Source organism: Pelophylax lessonae (assembly GCF_965119305.1).
Source record: "Pelophylax lessonae genome assembly, chromosome: 4".
Taxonomy (NCBI): domain Eukaryota; kingdom Metazoa; phylum Chordata; class Amphibia; order Anura; family Ranidae; genus Pelophylax; species Pelophylax lessonae.
This window is the reverse complement of record NC_138771.1, coordinates 386,561,286-386,578,417: the sequence shown is the minus strand read 5'-3', so window position 1 is coordinate 386,578,417 and position 17,132 is coordinate 386,561,286. Positions and strand designations below refer to the sequence as shown.

The 17,132-nt window shown below is 45.3% G+C and overlaps 1 protein-coding gene across 1 annotated transcript in view; it reads left to right on the top strand.

Moving 5' to 3' along the window:
• LOC309554127 (A disintegrin and metalloproteinase with thrombospondin motifs 2-like) overlaps window positions 1-17,132 on the top strand; it is a gene marked incomplete at its 5' end in the record, with an annotated part of 1,497,034 nt that overhangs the window by 678,826 nt on the left and 801,076 nt on the right. The gene's annotated exons all lie outside the window — the stretch shown is intronic.

Genomic DNA, 17,132 nt, shown 5'->3' with positions numbered 1-17,132 from the left:
TGCATACAGGAGAGATCAACCCAGTGCAGGAAATAGTAGCAGTAGCCTCAAGAGCTAGCAATCTAGTTATGCAGATGTAAAAGACAGTCCTTGCTATGCAGAGCTAAATAGTGTAAGCCTAGTACAAGTCTATAGAGATTTCCCCTGTGGGGTACTTAGCACTAATAGCGATAGCCGAAGGATCGCTCAGGAGATGCGGATGATCCAGTAGCAGGATGCAGGGATCAGCGCAGCGAGGTTCGTCAGCGAGGAGAGCTTGCAAGCATGGAAGCTTCAAGCAAGATTAGTATCCAGGTACTGGTGTTTGAACGAACACATGTGAGTGAGAACCGACGCCCTAAATAGCCATCTAGTCCGGCGCTGGGTGATGACAGCTTCAGCCTTAAAGGGAAACACACCTATATGTGTTTCTTCTGTCTAGGTAGATGGAAATCACCCAGAATAAATGTGATAGGAGGCACTGAGAGTGCCAGAACCTTACATTACCCCCCCCCCCCCCGTAAGGCCGGCTCCGGAAGGCCTCTAAGGCTGGTTGTTGATATAAGAATCACATGAGACTGGTTGCCGATGCGAAAATCGGAAGGAAAAAAAAAAAAAATTCCTCTTTTTTTTTTTTTGTTGCCGATATGAGAATCGGAATGAGACTGGTCTCCGATGCGAGAATCGGATAAGACTGGTTGCCGATATGAAAATCGGGAAGAAAAAAAAAATTGGTTGCCGATATGAGAATCGGATAATACTGGTTGCCGATACGAGAATCGGATAAGACTGGTCTCCGATATGAAAATCGGGAGAAAAAAAAATGGTTGCCGATATGAGAATCGGATCAGGTTGGTAACCGATCTGAGAATCGGATCCCTTGTTGCCGATATGAAAATCGGATCAGGTTGGTAGCCGATGAGAATCTGATCCCTTGTTGCCGATATAAAAATCGGATCAGGTTGGTAACCGATGAGAATCGGATCACTTGTTGTTAGGGTGTCTGCTACATGGACCCCTCACTAGAATCGGACGCATAACCATCAGAAGTAATCCTAGTAGACCTAGCAACCAATGCTTCTTCAAACATCCTCAGATCCTTCCTACATACCACCGTGCCATTAGAAGCACGTACGCAGTCAGGTGCAAGAATCTCTGTATTTTCATCGGAAGCCAGAAATGTGCTTGCAAAAATAGGAGTATCCTCAGGAGGTGGTACAGGAGGGTTTTTTGAACGTGGTATAAAGTTCACTGGAGTTGAAGGAATATCTATTCCAATATTTGTTAATTTCTGGGTGTCCTTCACTGATATAGAACGGGGACAGGGCTGGCAACAGCCTTGATAATTTCCAGGCTGTTTTTCAGGGAAGACCCTTCGGATTCGCCTGGCCTCCATTGGGAGAGCCTTAGGCCTATGGGGTCTGGTTGGGCAGAATGTAATGAAATGTCCCCCTTCACCACAATAAAAACAAAGGCCACAGATTCTCCTGTGATCTCTTTTTTCTTGTGAGGACAACCTAGCATGTATGGCACCAATCTCCATAGGCTCCTCATCCATCTCTGTAGGATCAGGGTCCAAATGGGATGTGTCAGAGTGACAAGGTCGACTGTTTGAGGCAGGCTCGGACCATGACCAGGCAGGATCACCATATCTACTAGGTCTCCTTTTTTCCTTAGGTAGCCAGGGTCTGTGGTTACCTGGAGCGGGTTTAGGAGTGGGGTCAATAGCTGAATTCTGAGAAGAACTGGATAATGGCATTTCCATTTTTTCAGACTTCCTTTCTCGTAGTCTTCTATCTATGGTGATACTGAGTTGTATCAATGTATCCAGGGTTTTTGGCATCTCTGCTCGGGCGAGCTCGTCCTTGACGGCTTCTGATAGGCCAAGCCTAAATTGGGTTTTCAGAGATGCATCATTCCATCCTGAATCAAGGGTCCATCTCTTGAATTCTGCGACAAAGTCTTCTACAGGCCTTTTTCCTTGTTTCAAGGATCTTAACTGAAGATCGGCAGTACTCTGCCTATTGGGGTCATCATATAGGCTAGTGAGCTCTGCCAGGAACAAGGCATAGGAGTTGAGAAGCTGGTCGTTTTTTTCAAAAAGAGAATCTGCCCAGGCTCGAGGATCGCCTGATAGGTAAGAAATAATAGTACAAACCTTAATGTGATCAGTAAGGTAGGTACGAGGTTTTAGCAAAAAAAGTAACTCACATGCGTTTTTAAATTCGCGAAATTTTTTGCGATCGCCTGTAAATACCAAAGGGGGATTTATCGTGGGTTCAGGAGACTGTGCAGAGGTAAGTTGTGTCAGTCTAATTACCTGCTGCGACAGAGCCTGATTGTCGTTTTTCAATTCAGCAAGTGCGTGTATTAACGCAGATACCTGCTGTTTTAATTGTGTCACCTGAGTGGCTACTTCTGCTGAATCCATTTTTTAGGTTCGTTCAATCTGTAACGCTCCTTGCGTTTCTTATAAGGTGTGGATTTTCAGCTGCAGAAGTAGTTCCATGTCAGTAGTCATGTAGGAGATATGCTGAGATACCAATCCCAACCTCAATGACTCATCATGTATGGAAGGTCTTATTTCAGCCAGTAAATACACACAGTAATTAAGCTGGTTCCTAGTGTGACTTTATATACATGTGGTGAGACAATGATAAAGGTCTTAGGGATAGGTTTGAGTGGAAGTGGTAGGTGACAGACACTTGAGGTGAGACAGTGCAGATGGATGCAGGAAGGGTTAGCGATCATGTATGATAACAGATGACAGAGTAGCAGATGCATACAGGAGAGATCAACCCAGTGCAGGAAATAGTAGCAGTAGCCTCAAGAGCTAGCAATCTAGTTATGCAGATGTAAAAGACAGTCCTTGCTATGCAGAGCTAAATAGTGTAAGCCTAGTACAAGTCTATAGAGATTTCCCCTGTGGGGTACTTAGCACTAATAGCGATAGCCGAAGGATCGCTCAGGAGATGCGGATGATCCAGTAGCAGGATGCAGGGATCAGCGCAGCGAAGTTCGTCAGCGAGGAGAGCTTGCAAGCATGGAAGCTTCAAGCAAGATTAGTATCCAGGTACTGGTGTTTGAACGAACACATGTGAGTGAGAACCGACGCCCTAAATAGCCATCTAGTCCGGCGCTGGGTGATGACAGCTTCAGCCTTAAAGGGAAACACACCTATATGTGTTTCTTCTGTCTAGGTAGATGGAAATCACCCGGAATAAATGTGATAGGAGGCACTGAGAGTGCCAGAACCTTACAGTCCCTCCCTTCTCCTTTTAAAGCATCCACCTTTTAAAGCCAGGGGTGGTCTCCTTCCTGAGCTTCCTCACTCTCACAGCCAGGCAGATCACTTGAAGTTGAAGGGCCAGGGGTGGAAGGTGGTGTTTTTGGTTCATCCATCTTTTCAGCTGATCAAAAGGCAGAACAGGAGCATGCGCAGTCTTCTTAATCGCGGTTTGATTTGATTTGCTCAAATGATGATGATGTGCCAGGCCAGCTTCATCAAACCTACAACGCTTAAAGTGAAAAATGCATCAAAAACTACTAACAAAGTGGCTGTGCTAAAAATGCTAATAAAGTGCCTGCAATTATATATATATATATTCTTCGTGTATTCAAAATCATCGCCCACAGTATCAAAAATAAAGTGACATGTCTGTGCTAAATGCAGTGCAAATTATTCCCACAATGTAAATTTAATTCATATAAAATATATATGACAATACCACAATAAAATAAGTTGTGATTGTGAATAAGTTAGGTGCAAGTTTAAGTGTGTAAACTAAACTTTATAACGAAAAGTCCATAACTGAATTCCAGTGTGCAATCTAGGAAGTGCTTGTCACTTGCTGTCAGATGCTTCCACCTTTCTTCTGTGATCTGCTCAAGTAAAGTGGTGGACTGGATAGCCTCTCTCTCTGCCTCTCACCTTAGTAGCACTGGCACTGCACTGGTTCATAAAGCTGTTTATATTATTTTCATTATAAGAACTTGTCAGAACATGCTTCCACCACCTGTCCTTCACACTAGTAGTGCTCATTTGCTTTGCTCAAGTCAAGTGCCACTGCCAGTGGCCACTGCAGTGCGGGCACAGCCGCACAGGCAGAGGCAGGCCGCAGGAAGCACAGGCACCACCACAACACAACACTTATGGTCCATGGACCATGGATGGTCGGATAATCATCATAGCCGTCAGTCTCACTCTTCTTGGTTCAAAAAAGCCACCCATGACCCGTGTGTATATAATATATTAATATTTTATATTGATTATTTGATTCTCAAATGGCACATTTGCCATGGCAAGGATTAGGCCCTCTCCACGGTCCACCTCACTCACCTCATAGAGAAGAAAATGAGATAATGAAGAAAATGCTCCGAGTCCTGCTCCCGCGTCCCGCCGCCCGTGTCACAACTCCTCTCAGTAAGGGCCCTAAGGGGTGGAGTCTGAGTGACACACAACATGTTTAGAGGCAGAGACCTCGAGCGGGAAGACGGCAGCATGGCTCCTCCTCTGCGGTCCTAACTTGATGATCATGACAGTGATTCCGCGGGCCGCGGCGCGAGCGAGCCTGTGGGATTGATTGAATTGAGTTGTGCTGCCTACTGCTACACGCTACCTACTACTACTACTAAATTGTGAGTCAGTATATTTTATTTCATTTTTATATATAAAAGCGATATTGTTGAGCACTACTAGCCACTAGATCTCCTGGCTGTCACTTTGTCACATGTTGGGGAATCACAGCGGCTCGGCTCCAGAAGTGGCGGGTGTCCCCGTCATCCTGCCAGGGCCGCCAAGAAGTTCATCACCTAATCTTAAGTTATTAATATCTTATGAGGAGAGGACCAATGAGAATTCAATTGAGAATTGAAATAATTAAATATATATGGCTTTTTGAACCAGTGCAGTCAGTGCCACAGTGCCACCCAGACGCTATCCACCAGTGCCACCACCATTAAGTGTGTTGGTCGGTCACTCGAGCACTGAAGGAGGTGGAAGCATCTGACAAGTGAAGTGACACTTTAGATTTGCACACTGGAATTAATTTATGGACTTTTCGTTATAGATAGGTTTACACACTTCAACTTGTTGCACGCACCTGACCTAACTTATTTCATAACTTATTTTATTGTGATTTATTGTCATATTTTATATGAATTGAATTTACTGTTACATTGTGGGAATAATTATTTTCACTGCATTTAGGCTTTAGCACATTCATGTCACTTTATTTTTGATACTGTGTGGAGTGTGGGCAGGGCACTGGGGGCAACAATGATATTATATCGATTGCACAGGCACTTTATTCGCACAGCCAAGTTGTGTTTGTTAGTAGTTTCTTGATGCACTTTAAGCGCTGTAGCACAATTTATTTGTTTGTTTCATATTTTCTTTTTATTGGAAAGATTTGGTATAGCAGCTTTTATTATACACAGCCTTTATTTTCGTATGCGCTGATTTACAAATGACATTATACACATTTTTTTGAGCTTTATGCAACCTGCCATCTACTGTTCTGGCAGTGGTAATTTTTTTAAAAGTAACGAGTAACTATGCAGCACAAAAAAAAAAATACTTGAGTAGAAGTATCGAAATCATCAAAAAAATGTAGTGAAGTAAAAGTAGAAGTAGGAGAAAAAAATTCTACTCTAGGAAAGTACAGATACCGCATTTCGGTACTTAAGTACAGTACTTAAGTAGTTCTACTTCGTTACTATACATCTCTGGCAACAGGCAAAGGATTACACAAATAACGCTTTCACTAAGGCAACAAGGCAACAAAGATCCGGCAATGGCTGGAAGGGGCAGGTCACTTATATAGGAAACAGGAAACACGAAACAGGAAACAGGTCACAGGAAACAGGAAACAGGTCACAGGAAAAAGGTCAGAGGAAGGGAGGTTTGGACCAGGCACCAATTACTGGTGCACAGGCCCCTTTAATTTCAAACGACCTGCGCGCGCGCACCCTATGGTGCAGGGGCGCGCGCTCCGGGAACCATGTGAGTGGGGAGCGGAGGAGGGAGCTGGAGCGGGCACAGGTGAGTGGATCTGGAACGAACGCTGCGAGCGCTCTGGTCCAGAAGCAGGGACCGGAGCGCTCAGCGTTACAATGCCGCAATTTAATTCTTTTTACCCCAAAGGGTGTAGAATAGATTGAATAGCGGAATAGAAAATATGATATAAAATTGGTGATTTTTCAATAGCACATTTGAACACAGCAGTGTCTTATGTCAGTCAGCTCTGATGCAGGCTATGAAGGAAAAAAAAAAAGAAAATTCCCCTTTAAGTTTGTAATTTTTAAATAGATTAGTACAGACTATGCCACAATTTAATTTTTTTTAACCCAAAAGTGTGTATATTGAATAGTGGAATAGAAAAAAGTGTATAAAATTGAAAATCACTCAATAGCACATGTGAACGCAGCAGTGTCTTATCACAGTCAGCACTGAAGCAAAAAGGAAGGAGGAAAAAAAAAAACCCTTTTAACTTGTAGTAAAATAGATCTAAGATGAACGCTGCACACAACTGACTGATAAAAATAGATTTTTTTCTCCCTTCTCCTCCTCCTCCTCCTCAGTGGGCTCAAGTGAGGGCAAAAAGATCGTTCACTGCACCACCCCCCACACAGCAAAATCGATGTAGAACACTGACCCTGCCTAGTCTCCAGCCTCGCCATAATATGCTCGATAAGATCGTTCACTGCACAACCCCCCAGATAGAAAAATCGATGTAGAACACTGACCCTGCCTAATCTCCAGCCTCGCCCTAATATGCTCGATAAGATCGTTCACTGCACAACCCCCCACACAGCAAAACCGATGTAGAACACTGACCCTGCCTAATCTCCAGCCTCGCCCTAAAATGCTCTAATAACTCTCCCTGCCTGCACTCCGACCTGACCCTGCATTCTTTTCGGACACAATTTTTCACAGAATCACTGTCTTTCCCTAATCAGCAGCCAGCACGTATGATGTGTGCTCTGTCCCTAAACTACAGCAGAATGTCGCAGCGCGCTGGGGCTCTCAAACTTATAAAAACATGGTCACATGCTTCAGATGACCAATCACAGCTACTAATACATTAGTAGGCATGGCTGGGATGGCTTAAGGCACACCAGTTAAACGCTTGTTGATTGGCTGTTGAAAGCCCGCCATTAAAAGCGCGCCATAACATACAAAACAGAAAATAAAATGACCGAACACGGATTTTAAACCCGAACATACAGTAAAGTTTTCGGGTCCGTGTTCGGGTAACAAAAATCCAATTATTCGGTACGAACACGAATAATACAGTCCGTGTTCGCTCAACACTACTGGCAACAAAAGTGAGTACCCCTAAGTGAAAATTTACAAATTGGGCCCAAAGTGTCAATATTTTGTGTGACCACCATTATTTTCCAGCACTGCCTTAACCCTCTTGGGTATGGAGTTCACCAGAGCTTCACAGGTTGCCACTAGACTCCTCTTTCACTCCTCCATGACAACATCTGGTGGTGGATGTTAGAGACCTTGTGCTCCTCCACCTTCCATTTGAGTATGCCTCACAGATACACAGGTTTAGGTTTGGAGATATGCTTGCTCAGTCCATCACCTTTACCCTCAGCTTCTTTAGCAAGGCAGTGGTTGTCTTGGAGGTATGTTTGGGGTCGTTATCATGTTGGAATACTGCCCTGCTGCCCAGTCTTTGAAGGGAGGGGACCATACTCTGCTTCAGTATTTCACGGTATATGTTGACATTCATGGTTCCCTCTATGAACTGTAGCTCCCCAGTCCCAGCAGCAGTCATGCAGCCCCAGACCATGACACTTCCACCACCATGCTTGAATGTAGGCAAGACATACTTGTCTTTGTACTCCTCACCTCTAGATTTGATGCTGAGCACGTACACTCAACTCCTTTGGTCAACCATGGTGAGGCCTGTTATGAGTGGAACCTGTCCTGTTAAACCGCTGTATGGTCTTGGCCACTGTGCTGCAGCTAAGTTTTAGGGTTTTGGCAATCTTCTTATAGCCTAAGCCATCTTTATGAAGAGCAACAATTTTTGTTTTTTTCAGATCCTCAGAGTTCTTTGTCATGAGGTGCCATGTTGAACTTCCATGACCAGTATGAGAGAGTGAGAGTGATAACACCACATTTAACAGACCTGCTTCCCATTTACACCTGAGACCTTGTAACACGAACGAGCCACATTACACTGTTGAGGGAAAATGGCTAATTGGGCCTAATTTGGACATTTTCACTGAGGGGTGTACTCACTTGTTTTGCCAGCGGTTTAGACATTAATGGCTGTGTGGAGTTACTTTGAGGGTACAGCAAATTTACACTGTTATACAAGCTGTACACTCACTACGTTACATTGTAGCAAAATGTAATTTCTTCAGTGTTGTCACATGAAATTATATAATATAATTTTTACAAGAATGCGAGGGGTGTACTCACTTCTGTGAGATACTGTGTGTGTGTGTATATATATATATATATATATATATATATATATATATATAAATACATAAATATAGTGCCTTGCGAAAGTATTCGGCCCCCTTGAACTTTGCGACCTTTTGTCACATTTCAGGCTTTAAACATAAAGATATAAAACTGTAATTTTTTGTGAAGAATCAACAAGTGGGACAAAATCATGAAGTGGAACAAAATTTATTGGATATTTCAAACTTTTTTAACAAATAAAAAACTGAAAAATTGGCCGTGCAAAATTATTCAGCCCCCTTAAGTTAATACTTTGTAGCGCCACCTTTTGCTGCGATTACAGCTGTAAGTCGCTTGGGGTATGTCTCTATCAGTTTTGCACATCGAGAGACTGAAATTTTTGCCCATTCCTCCTTGAAAAACAGCTCGAGCTCAGTGAGGTTGGATGGAGAGCGTTTGTGAACAGCAGTTTTCAGTTCTTTCCACAGATTCTCGATTGGATTCAGGTCTGGACTTTGACTTGGCCATTCTAACACCTGGATATGTTTATTTGTGAACCATTCCATTGTAGATTTTGCTTTATGTTTAGGATCGTTGTCTTGTTGGAAGACAAATCTCCGTCCCAGTCTCAGGTCTTTTGCAGACTCCATCAGGTTTTCTTCCCGAATGGTCCTGTATTTGGCTCCATCCATCTTTCCATCAATTTTAACCATCTTCCCTGTCCCCGCTGAAGAAAAGCAGGCCCAAACGATAATGCTGCCACCACCATGTTTGACAGTGGGGATGGTGTGTTCAGGGTGATGAGCTGTGTTGCTTTTACGCCAAACATAACGTTTTGCATTGTTGCCCAAAAGTTCGATTTTGGTTTCATCTGACCAAAGCACCTTCTTCCACATGTTTGGTGTGTCTCCTAGGTGGCTTGTGGCAGTTTTTAAACAACACTTTTTATGGATATCTTTAAGAAATGCCTTTCTTCTTGCCACTCTTCCATAAAGGCCAGATTTGTGCAGTATACGACTGATTGTTGTCCTATGGACAGAGTCTCCCACCTCAGCTGTAGATCTCTGCAGTTCATCCAAAGTGATCATGGGCCTCTTGGCTGCATCTCTGATCAGTCTTCTCCTTGTATGAGCTGAAAGTTTAGAGGGAGGGCCAGGTCTTCGTAGATTTGCAGTGGTCTGATACTCCTTCAATTTCAATATTATCGCTTGCACAGTGCTCCTTGGGATGTTTAAAGCTTGGGAAATCTTTTTGTATCCAAATCCGGCTTTAAACTTCTCCACAACAGTATCTCGGACCTGCCTGGTGTGTTCCTTGTTCTTCATGATGCTCTCTGCGCTTTAAACGGACCTCTGAGACTATCACAGTGCAGGTGCATTTATACGGAGACTTGATTACACACAGGTGGATTCTATTTATCATCATTAGTCATTTAGGTCAACATTGGATCATTCAAAGATCCTCACTGAACTTCTGGAGAGAGTTTGCTGCACTGAAAGTAAAGGGGCTGAATAATTTTGCACGCCCAATTTTTCAGTTTTTTATTTGTTAACAAAGTTTGAAATATCCAATAAATTTCGTTCCACTTCATGATTGTGTCCCACTTGTTGTTGGTTCTTCACAAAAAATTACAGTTTTATATCTATGTTTGAAGCCTGAAAAGTGGCAAAAGGTTGCAAAGTTCAAGGGGGCTGAATACTTTTGGAATGCACTGTATGTATATATATATATATATATATATATATATATATATATATATATATAGAGAGAGAGAGAGAGAGAATAAAGTTTAGGGGTTACTTAGCTCAGAGTAGAGCTTACCAGTGAGCAGAGTCCATGCCATTTATGCAGTTTAAGGGCTTGTTGGCCCACTTTTATTAATACGAAAGAAATATGTCCAAGTTAATTATATTAAGATTATTAATAGGAAAAAAAATGTCCAGCAAAACAAACAGTTGCCCACGCAGGGGTATCCACCATCAATGCAAAACAAAGTAGGTCAGGTTCAGCCTCCTGGCTCTCTTTAGCATTAGTGCTGCTCAGGCTTTATGCCGCAGTCCTCTTATCTATATAACCGTGTCCTGCATTCAAGTACCAACGCTGTACCTCAGTTAGCATTCTTTCTCCCACAGCTTCCATGCTGCTCCAGCCCACACGCTTGGGTCCTCTGTCTGCTCTGTCAGACTGCACTGTGCACACTTGCATGCTTGTGGCTGCTCCCTTACACCCACATGTACTCCTTGGGAGGGTGGAGCCCAGAACCCTCCTGGCTATTCCTAAATCCTGGTCCCAGGATTAGAGATATCCTCCCGCCGGGATCACTACAAAATCTCTGCATGCAGAACTACAAAACATTAATTTTGACTAGGGAAAAATACTTTCAGATTTCTCCGGATTTTGATATTTCTGGATGTGTCTTTATAGTTTGGAGATTTAAAAGCACCTTGGGAGGGAAGAAATCTCCAACCCAGTGTCTGGATTTTTTAGTCAAAAAGCAAGGTGTGGGCCCAGGTGCAAACAGCTCTTATAATGTTGGTCTACTGAGAGTTTCAGGTGAATGGGGAGTTAGAGCAGTGGCTATAATTGAGAGATAGATGCTGTGTGCATTAAAGGGGTGGAGGCTGTGTGCATCCAAGAAGCCAAAGGCTGTGTGCATGGAGAAGCTAATGGTCTGGGAGACCAAACAATCAGAGATACTGCTAACCAGAGAGCCAGGTGGCTCAGTAATTTGTATTTGTATTTTGCTAGAGATGAATCCCTGTGTGGGAAAGCTTACGTTGGACTTTTGTTTTTGCCTTTTTTTAAAAACCTGGGCTACAAAGCCCTTAAATATAGTTTGTCTGTTGTGAAATCACTGTTAAAAATGCATCTACCACTGAGCTAATGATTCCACATGACATATACAAGGGTGGGGGGTACTGCGCTTCTGGGTTAATTGTGCGTGAACTGTGCTCAATATGAAATGCCTGTCACTGTAAATGGGGTGGACGAAAACATGTATAGGCGGTTTACACAAATAGGTACTATATACATTAAGTGAAAAATGGTCTGTACTCCAAATCCATATAAACAAATAATATCAAAGTGCTAAAATACTGACAAGGCAATCTGGAAAAAAAATAAATAAATAAGAGAATATAAAAAACACCGCTTATAGTGCTGACAATGCAATAAGTGACAGGTAAAGTGCTTAGGTGCATACACTGATGTGTAAAATAAAATATAAACAAATTAGAGTGTCCTCTGTGCTCCACAGTAATGCAACAATATGGGTGAAAAACAGTCCAAAAAAAAATAGATAAGTGTTCAAGTGGGGGGATTCCGCAGGTGATACTCCTTCACCTAACACCGTGCTTAAGGTGCTGGGGTGCTTCTCCTAAACCCCTCTAAGTGTGCTAGCCGCTCACCTCAAAGTCTAAAGATAAAGGCCTTAAATATTATCCAGGGGGCTCCTCTCCAATCCTGCTCCATGTCCCACTAGGGCCTGATGTCTGGGCTGCTGCAGGTGGGCTGGCTCCCTAATCCCTCTCCAGGTTCCCAGCGGTCCCAATGGATCTCAAAAAAGAGGCTCGAAATAGTGCAAGTATGTCATGGAAATAGGGTGCTTTATTTAAATAAAGTTAAAAAACTCACATTTGTTGAGCGAGTAAAGCGCATATAATAATATCGGAGTGGGATCGCAGTCCTCACTTCCGCATGTGTGTGTCACTTCCGGTCCGAGCGTCCCTACGCGTTACCCCACTTCCGCATCACGTGGCTTCTTTGAACCCCTGAGGACTGCGATCCCACTGAGAGTGTGACCACGTCATTTCCGTCTATCGATCCCGAGGCTCGGAACGCACATCCGGAGGTTGGGACGCACGCCACTTCCAGGTGCGCACCGCGAGAGAGGAGGTTGCGGCTCCTATGCCAGACGGATGCATTTTAGGTTCTATGACTATGTGAGTACATGTCTTTTTGATTGAAATAAAGCTAATTTTAAACGATAATACACTATCGGAGGCTCCTTTCCCTTCTCTTCTTCATACCCGGATACTGTACTGGAACCTTTCTGTATCTATTGAGCGGACATCATATTATTCATAACGGAGTGAGATCGAGTACTAGGGATGTCCAGGTTGCCAATGTATGGGAGCGATCCCTAAATATCGACCCGCTGGTTACCCCTGTAGGGGTAAAGGAATCTGGTAAGCGCAGGACCCCAGGCTTAGGGGAACATCTTACCTTCTGCCCACTCACCACACTCCGGGCCTAGAGAAAAGAGCACTTGAACCACCATATACGGACTATATATATATTTGACTTTTTCGGATCTTTTAACCCACTGTGAATGCACTTGTTCTGGGATTGATTTGTATGATCTCCTACAGAGACACCCCATTTTTTGCTGCCGGTTTTGCACAGTTTTAATATAATAATTCTTCCACCTTGCACTATTGCACTTATTTACTGGCAGCTATATATATATATATTTTTTTTTCACTTATATTTACTATTGTTATATTTATTGCTTGTGAATTTATGGTTGCTATTATATAAGAGATATTTATTTATTTATTCATTTATCACTCCACATACAATATTCACTATTGCACCCCTGCACTTTATATTTATTAATTGCACGTATTGTATTTATTTGTTGTATTCTACTGCAATAGTTTCTTATTATATATTTTTTTGTGTACATTATCTTGTTTTAGCACATAGACCACCACTCGTGACCCTTGATTTTACTTAGCGTAGGGGTCCTTATATTATGCTCTTATAAGGACACACATAGGTCTTAATGTAGCTTTTATTACACGAATTTTCATTATAGTTCTATTTTGCACATATTTCATATAAAATGTAACTTAGGAGTGACGCAACCACAAAATTGATTTCCCAAATACCCCACTAGGCAGCGCCAATCACTTCTTCTATTTTCCCCTTACAAATTCATCAAGGGGTCATGTTTTTGTGCGATGCGGCCTTAAATGAGGCCCCTTTGGCTGCACGCCTGTCTAGTGTCGCGGTGCTTAACCGTCGCCTGATCTGGCTGAAGAGCTGGTCGGCTGACCAGACGTCACGGAAAATGGTGGCTGATTTTCCCTATGCAGGGGCTCGCCTTTTTGGCAAGGCTTTAGATACTTTGGTGAAAGGAGTCACTGGGGGTAAAAGCACTCTGCTGCCCAAGAATCCGAAGAACAAGTCTTTTCGCGGCAAGCGGGGTCCCGCCTTTAGACCCTCTCAGGGGTCCATTCGTGCCTTTAAGCCTCAAAACAAGGGCAAGCCTTTCAAGGGCCAAGGTGGCCAGAAGAAGCCCTGGGCGGGCAAGCAAAAGTCCGGCAATGCTGGTACGGCGGCTCACTCCGCCTCTGCCTGAAGGGGTGCCCTCACCCGTTTCAGGGGTAGGGGGACGTTTGTGCGGTTTCCTCCAACCTTGGCTGCTCCGTATTCCGGACAGGTGGGTTCAGGAGATCATTCGATCAGGATACAAGATCGAATTCCTTTCACGGCCGGCGGACAGATTCTTTCCCTCAAATCTTCATTTGACCCCAGGGCGTCTACGGGACCTGCATCGTGCGGTGCAGGACCTCCTCGCCCAGGGGGTGATTGTCCCGGTGCCTCATCAGGACAGGTTTTGGGGGTTTTACTCCAATCTGTTCACGGTGCCCCGAAAGGAGGGCAAGGTGCGTCCTATCCTGGACTTGAAAGCTCTGAATCACTTTGTGCGCTTTCGGAAGTTCCGCATGGAATCCCTCCGCTCAGTGGTGGCCTCCCTGAGTCCAGGGAATTCCTGGCCTCTATCGACCTGAAGGATGCGTACCTGCACATCCCCATTTTCGAGGGTCATCAGAGGTACCTCCAGTTCGCCATTGCGCAGGACCACTATCAGTTAGTGTCATTACCTTTCGGTCTTGCTTCGGCTCCAAGGGTCTTTACCAAAGTGCTGGCGCCTGTTCTGGCCCTGTTGAGGGCACAGGGCATTACGGTCTTGGGATATCTGGACGATCTCCTGTTAAGATCGAGTGCCAGTCAGAGCCTGTTGTGCGATCTGTTCGGTTGGACCATCAACGTTCAGAAGTCGACTTTATCTCCTTCGGGTCGTCTTCCCTATCTGGGAATGGTTCTGGACTCTGCTCAAGCAAGAGTGTTTCTGCCGGAGGACAAGCTCCGGATCCTTCAGAACGAGATCAGGTCCCTCAGGGACAACGAATCCTCGTCGCTCAGGACCTGTATGCGGTGCCTGGGGTTGATGGTATCGGCCTTCGTGGCGATACCGTTTGCTCAGTTTCACACTCTGTCTCTCCAATCGGAGATCCTGGCCAGGTGGGACAGGCTACCTCAGTCCTTGGATCTGAGTATCTCGTTGAGTCGCCAGACCAGAATGGATCTTCTGTGGTGGCTTCAATCCCCAGTGGTGTCAGAAGGAAAGTCCTTCCGTCAGTTGTTGTGGACAGTGATTACCACGGATGCCAGCCTGTCGGGCTGGGGTGGAGTCGTGGGCAACCTGTCTGCCCAGGACACTTAGTCGAAGGAGGAATCCTCCCTTCTGATCAATGTGTTGGAATTAAGAGCGATCAAGCTCTGTCTCTTCCAGTGGTCGGATCGGCTTTGGGGCCGTCCTGTACGGGTACAGACGGACAATGCTACCGCGGTGGCTTACATAAACCACCAAGGGGGCACCAGGAGTGCCCGGGCGGCCCGGGAGGTGACCGACATTCTGGCTTGGGCCGAGACTCATGTCCCGGTGATTTTGGCAGTTCACAATCCGGGTGTGGAGAATGGTCAGGCAGATTATCTGAGCCGCCAGACCAGGATCAGGGGGAATAGTCCCTACACCCGGAGGTCTTCGACATGCTGTGTGCGAAGTGGGGATCCCCAGACGTGGATCTGTTCGCGTCTCGGCTAAATCACAAGGTGGAAAGGTTCGTGGCAAGAACGCGCGATCCTCGGGCGGACGCCTCGGATGCGCTGGTGGTCCCTTGGCATCAGTATCGTCTGATGTATGCCTTTCCTCCGATTCAGTTGTTGTCCAGGTTCCTTCGCAGGCTGACCACGGAACCGAACTTGGTGATTCTAGTGGCACCGGACTGGCCACGCCGGTCCTGGTACGCGGACATTGTTCACCTGGCGGTCGAGCCTCCTTGGCGGCTGCCAATGAGGGAAGATCAACTGTCTCAGGGACCGATCTTCCATCCTGCTTTACATTCGCTGGCTTTAACGGCCTGGCTGTTGAAAGCCAGGTCCTGAGAGACAGGGGTCTCTCCCCAGAGGTCATTCCTTCTGAAATCAAGGCTAGGAAAGCCTCGTCTGGTAAGATTTATTACCGTACTTGGAAAGCTTATTTTGCCTGGTGTGAGTCCAGGGGATTTTCTCCTCGCTCATACTCGGTGACGAGAGTGTTGGCTTTCCTCCAGACTGGTGTGGATCAGCGCCTGGCGCTAGCCACGATTAAGGGCCAGGTGTCTGCACTGGCTGTTCTTGTTCTAATTCGCACCTTCATTCAAGGTGTGCGGCATTTGGCCCCTCCCCGGAGGGAGCCTTTACCTCCATGGGATTTGAACTTGGTTCTATCCGTGTTACAGCGTTCTCCCTTTGAAAACATCCGGGAGATATCGTTGCCTCTGCTGTCTAAGAAGGTTGCCTTTCTGGTGGCGATCACTTCAGCTCGCAGGGTGTCAGAGTTGGCGGCATTGTCTTGCCGCTCTCCTTACCTGGTGGTTCATAAGGATAAGGTGGTCTTGCGACCTCATTTGTCCTTTCTCCCTAAGGTGGTGTCTGACTTTCACCTTAATGAGGACATTGTTTTGCCTTCGCTCTGTGCGAAGCCTAAGCATCCGAAGGAGGTTGCATTGCATTCCTTGGATGTTGTCAGGGCGATCAGGGTTTACCTGTCATCCACTGAGTCTTTTCGGAAATCGGATTCCCTCTTTGTTTTTCCTGAGGGACCTCGGAAGGGCATGGCTGCGTCTGCTGCGACCATTGCCAAATGGATCAGAGAGACGGTTGTCCAGGCCTATGCTTTGAAGGAGCGGGTTCCACCCTTTCCTGTTAAGACGCACTCTACCATATCACTGAGTACGTCCTGGGCCTACCGGCATCAAGCCTCGGTGACCCAGGTGTGCAAGGCTGTGACTTGGTCGTCGGTGCACACCTTTTCCAAATTCTATAAGGTTGATGTTCTGGCATCAGCTGATGCCTCCTTTGGCCGCAAATTTCTCAGTGCGGCAGTGCCATAGGGGACCCTTGTTTTTTTGTGGGTCCCTGGCTGTTGGGGTTGTTTATCCCCTGGGTTATTTGCTTTCCTGGGCTGTTGCTCCTGTTGAGCCTGTTTCTGTTGCCCAGAAGGTTCTCTTACTGTGCGTGTAAGGTTCCTTTCTCTGATGTGGGTACTGCGTTGCTTTTTCTACGGTTGCGTCTCCCACCCCTCATGTCTACACTGCTTTGGGACATCCCATTGGTGAAGACTATGTGAGGGGCTACAACTGTTGGAGGACGTAAGAGAAAACTGAATTTTTGTAAAATCTTACCGTAAAATTCCTTTCTCTGAGTCCTCTGACAGTCGCCGCCCCCTGCCCCTCTTTTGGGGTTTTTTCTTGTACACTTACTGCTATGCTACCAAACTGAGTTGGGATGGCTTACTGCAGGGGGGGGTATTGACCAGTGGGACAGCCCCCATGGGTGTGTTTATGCTAAAAGCTTTTGTTTCAAACAAATCTTTTTCCTAGCTACTCCT